Below are 6000 nucleotides of genomic sequence, written 5' to 3'. Positions count from 1 at the left end.
AACGAAACGGAGTGACACTGCTGAGTCTGACTGAGACTCAGTGAGAGAGTGACTGAGTGTTGTCGGATTATAATCAGAACATGTTTTTTTTTATCAAGACACCCTACTAAATTTTTTTTTAATTCAGAAATGAGCAGTAAACATGTCTAAATTTTCTTCTTCTGGAGAAAGTACAATACAGGCCACTGTCTGGTGTATTGTCATGTCGTACTAGACAGCTGGCAGCCGTCTGTTTCGAGGAGTTTTTAAACATTTTTTTATTTTTTAAATTTCTCATACACAGACGGCTTGCTATCTTGCAGCCACCATTGGCATTGGGGACTTACATTACAATGCAAAATCCCCCCCGTCGGTGCTCTTCAATTTTTGTCTTTAATGAATCAAACTTTTGATAATTAATGCGACCGAAATGCAAATTAATATTCCCTCTTGGCATGAATTACAAAAAACGGGAAAAATCAAGTTAAAAGGAAAAAAACAGTGACTTACCTCGGCTGTCGCGCAACTTCACTGCCCTGTTTTATCCGAACTTAATACACATAAGTTAAACATATGGCCATTGAGTCCCCTGTACAGATCGCGCTAGAACTTCGGTCTCTGTATTTGGTGAGTGAAGCCAACGGAGTTCAGCTGAACAACCAACATAACACTGAGACCGAAGCTTTTGGTCTAACTCTAAATGTCGTACTGGCTTCTTGCCAGTTCTGGATAAGCAATTTATATTATAATTTAAGGAAAGCCAAAAAGTTTGTCTTGTCTTGTCTTGTCTTGTCTTGTATGATGGGGGGACTTACAGCTACGCACTTTGTTTTCAAACGATAAAAACTATGCTGATTTTAATATTTCAGCAAATTATCTTTCACTAATTTGTGGCAAACATTCTAAAAATCATTAACCAAGAAGAAAATATCGCAAAACTCACTAATACGAAAATCCCGCCGTGTTTTCCGAACACCTCTTGATTTCGCCGCCCGATGTAGAAGGGGTCCTAAAGCTACGCACTCGATTTATCATGCAAAAAAATAGTATTTCCTGTGCCTCAATTTCTAAAATATATTCAAATTATTATAGGATAAAATGAAATTAAAGCGAATATAACTCCAAAATTCCAAACAGTTGTTGGTTTTCTCTGCATTTAGAGATTTACTGCAGCCTCTGTATAAAAAATTGAATAAGAATCGTTCGTCACTCTGCTGCAGTCACAGTTCCACACACAGAGTGCGCATTTGCCATAAAACTGCATGCGCAATGAGTGGTGTGTAGCTTTAGGACCCCCTACCATAAATACTGCGCTTGAACGCCTCAAAGAGGCTATAGACGTGCAGGCCATTCATATAATCGCTGCCGCTATACATGTATATACTTCTTTTAGTTAGCATGTTTTTGCTCAGCTGTTTCTTAAATACAGCTAAATCGGGTGCATTTTAAGTAGTGGGAGAAAGTGAATTCCACTCTACAATTGTACGAGGGTAGAGGGAATATTTGTAGCAATCTTTATTTGCTCTGAAGTTTAAGTCAGGAGAGGATGCTTTGGAAGTGATTTATATTACATGGAGTTATATTGTGTATTTCTTTAAACAAAAATATAAGCCGGCTACTTGTTCTCCTGTCTTGGAGAGTATCCCATTTTAGAATACTCATCATTTCGGTAATGCCTGGTTGACACTTGCACGCATTGTGGTGCCCGCATTGCCCCGCATTGATGCGTGCCAGTGCGGGACACTTTATGGCACGACTTGGCTATATCAGTTCACGCAATGTCCCGACACGTTCACGACATGTTTGCGCATTGTTTGCGCATAGTTCGCGCATAGTTCACGCAGTGTTCACGCACTGTCCCGACGTGCTTTCAGCAAATATTCTCGACACCCTATTTCTATGACGTATCTAGCGCAAATTTAAATATTCAACGTTCTGGTGTTGACACCCTCTACGTTCGTTGATTAGAACGACTCACATTGATCACGTGGTCTGCACTCACAATTTTGCGCATGTCATTCGCGAACTATGCGTGAAGTATGCTTGACCTATGCGCAAAGTATGCGCGACCCTGTCGTGAACTAGTCGCGAACTGCGTGCCACTACCCCGGGGGTGGGGTACCCACTGTTTTTACGCCACGCACTGGCACGCATTGGCACGACTTGTTTGCGCATAGTTTGCGCACAGTTCACGCACTGCTGCAATGCGGGAAGTGCGTGGCAAAATTTTCAACATGTTGAAAAAAAAATTTCGCTCTTCACGCATTGCTGCGCATTGCCGCTCATCGTCCCGCCCCTTCCCGCAAGTGTCGACGCATTGGCACGCATGACGCAATATCAGTGCGTGAACTATGCGGGAACCGAAAATCGTGAAAGTGTCAACTAGGCATAACACTACATACATGTATGCATTGATACTTGTTGGATACAAATCGTGCTGCTCTTCTTTGAGTTTGTCCAAAACAGTATGGAAAAAGAGGTCCTAAATGTAAACCTAGGCAAGAGTTCCATATGCACCCCCCACTAAAATTGAAAATAAAAACATGAAGAAGGTTCAGAATGATATATCTAGCCCTAAATACAATGGGGAGTGAAAATACATAGCCTCGTCGTAGTCGGAGTAGCCCTACCAAAATGATAGATCTATCTAGATCTATGCTGAAGTAACTGCCTCTAACATTAAGTTTCTGATGTGTGCTGAAAAGTTTCAGTGATTGACCAAGGATTGTATTATAATGGGATCTTTTGAAAAAGTATTCTGGAGTAAAGGTTTTCTCCTGTGGCCTTGACATGACTTAGAAGTACCGGCCTCGACTACTACATCCCTGCAAATAGTGAGTCAGATATTAAGTTTAGAAAATGTAACATGTAAATCTAGAATGTTTTGACGAGATTAATTTTGCTTTTTTTTGCGCCCCTCTTCTCACTTGAAGATGGGATTGTTCTATTACATTTTCTTTGGGAAAGTTATTATTTTGAGGAAATAATAAAAAATTTTAAACATTTTTTCAAGTTGAGAATTCTCTGAAAGTATTTCATATGACAACTTATAACTTAGTGTGATAGAAGTCACAACACTGTAGTATATCTAAGACAAGTTTCATTTCAAAATCCCAAACCCTCTAATTACAGACTCTAATTAAACAAATTAATGACATGTTACGTATGGGACATTTTGTCCCCATAGAAAATATATAAGGTGGTCCCCAAGTGTGCGCACCTAACGATTTGAGTTAAGATTTAACCTGAATTTCCTTTTACTTCACAAAATCTTTCAGTTGATAATGCTCCTTACCTCATTATGAGTTAGTGTACCAAATATCTAATGAAAAAATTTGAAAGTTCTAAATACATATAGATCAGTTTCTTGGAAAAACCCTCGGGCAGTCATTTTCAGATTGAACAAAAAAATGGTGCCCCATGTCTGCGCACCCATTCACTTTGCATGGATTCAGGGATTTTGATGAGAAAGCCCGGGGGGGGGGGGGGGGCACTTACATTGACAAGTAGATACCATGCGCGACCAAAAAACACGTAAAAAGGATGTCTTTTTCAAGATAGGGCACGTTACATATATGTAACGTAATAAGGGTGTCAAAAACACTAAAATAATGAAAAAGGTATCTAGTTTCGATAGGAAAGCTACGTGTTTAGGGTCCACTTTGTGAGGGTATAAAAAATTAAGACAAATGTTTTATAAAGGATGTACTTTTTGCCCCAAGAGTCACCACTACGTGTTTAGAGTATGATTTGCACGAGGTGTGGGGAGGTGGCCGGGCTGTACTAAGCCCAATGATGTACATGACACATGTATAGGTAAAGGTAAAACCGACGTCGTCCGTGGCATAACAATTTAAATATCGCTAGGCCTTCTTTAGGGGTTCAATTCAGGGAATACTTGCCAAGAGTATTGTTTTGTTTCCAATACTTGTTAAGGGTAGGGTTTCACACGTCAATACTTGTTAAGGGGTGTATTTTCATAATATGGAAAATATGTGTTTGGGGTGCTCTTCGAGACCCCATGGTCGCGCATGGTACATAAAAAACTACATGTATCCACCCGTCAATGGAAGTGGCCCCCCGCGTGAGAAAGGCTGCATTTTGAGGCCGTCACAATAAATACCCAAATTTCATTATTTTTCCACCATTGTGAGTCGGATTTTGTAATGAATATCTATCTGTCTATGCATTAGATTTGTAAAGTTTGTGTTCGTTGCGTAGGCCTATCTTTTACTAGAATCACGCAGATACACGTACATGTATGCACAGACAAGGGGGACTGCATAGACTTTAATACATGTAGGAGAAATTGCCATGTATACACAATTTCCCCATAATTTCAAAAATTAAAATAATTTAAAATATGGAGATAAAAAAAGAGTTTTTTTCTTTTTGAATGTTCTATTATGACTGAAAAGGTAATTAGCCATTTCAACAATTTTTTTTCTTGTTTTTCATGGTTTCATGAATTTGTTGTGTATTTCTATTGTTTTGTATTTTTGTCATATTTTTTGTTTTCACGATTTTTTCACTTCGATCGTTTTCATTAATCGGTATCTTTAAAAACTAAAGTAAAGGTAAATAATCACTTTTTAGAGCACTCTTGAAATCTGATTTTTTTTAAATGTTCTATTATGACTGAAAAGGTAATTAGCCATTTCAACAATTTTTTTTCTTGTTTTTCATGGTTTCATGAATTTGTTATGTATTTCTATTGTTTTTTATTTTTGTCATATTTTTTGTTTTCACGATTTTTTCACTTCGATCGTTTTCATTAATCAGTATCTTTAAAAACTAAAGTAAAGGTAAATAATCACTTTTTAGAGCACTCTTGAAATCTGATTTTTTTTTAATGTTCTATTATGACTGAAAAGGTAATTAGCCATTTCAACAATTTTTTTTCTTATTTTTCATGGTTTCATGAATTTGTTATGTATTTCTATTGTTTTTTATTTTTGTCATATTTTTTGTTTTCACGATTTTTTCACTTTGATTGTTTTCATTTAATCAGTATCTTTAAAAACTAAACGAAAAGGTAAATAATCACTTTTTAGAGCACTCTTGAAATCTGATTCTCCATTCACTTTGTACACAAATCTCCCCATTGACATTGTGCGTAAATGGACCATACGTAACATGTCCCGTATGTAACAATTTTTTTATTAACTTTTAATTAAAAAGTAAACTATACTTTTGAAACTTTTTGTGGTATAACATTTTCATACTTAATAAATCAGAACTTCCCAGAGATGCAACAATACAAACTTGTATTGTATTATGAAAAATTAGAAAGTCAAAAGGGGCCTAAGCTTCTCGATCCTAGCAGAATCTTCGTCGGAGGCAAAATGACAAACATATGAAAAATAACTTAAAAAAACATCCTTAAAATGTTATGTATGGGACATTCCATCCTTGAACAAGACCCATTTTGCATATTTAATTAGATGACACCACTTTTTCCCCCAAAAAATAAAGATGTTAGGGGGTCCATGTCCCACCTATGACTAAATCTCACAAGTTTTGTTTTGATTTTCTATGAGTTTTTATAATTGTCCCATACGTAACACTCATTTTAGAAATTATGCAAAATTAGGTGCCCCAAATTAGCATAAATATGCATATTATCAAATTTTTCTTAATGAAATTTTAAAATTCAACATTTGGGCTTTCTTACCCCACCAAAGATAACTTCTTAAATTAGAGATGAAATTTTGCCTTCTAGGGTGACCTTTTCTTGGACTTCCCCTTAAGGGAAAAGATTTTTTAAAATTGGATCCACAGACCATTTCATACACTGTATTTTGAAAGTGAAGTCGAAGTTATTTTTACAACATAGGGATATTTGATGAACAGATTTTTTAATTTTTTTTTTTTGGGGGGGAATAGTTGACTAATATTTAGAAATTATATTTCACAAGTTTGTAAATGTGGACTGCAAAATGTTTAGACCATTTTCCTCAGTGATATTTAAACTACCGTATGTGTGTCGCCTACAAGCACAATAGGCCCAGTTCTGAAATT

The sequence above is a fragment of the Lytechinus pictus genome, chromosome 5 (assembly GCF_037042905.1).
Source record: "Lytechinus pictus isolate F3 Inbred chromosome 5, Lp3.0, whole genome shotgun sequence".
Classification (NCBI taxonomy): domain Eukaryota; kingdom Metazoa; phylum Echinodermata; class Echinoidea; order Temnopleuroida; family Toxopneustidae; genus Lytechinus; species Lytechinus pictus.
The sequence above is the reverse complement of the archived record's forward strand: the minus strand, read 5'-3'. Positions refer to the sequence as shown.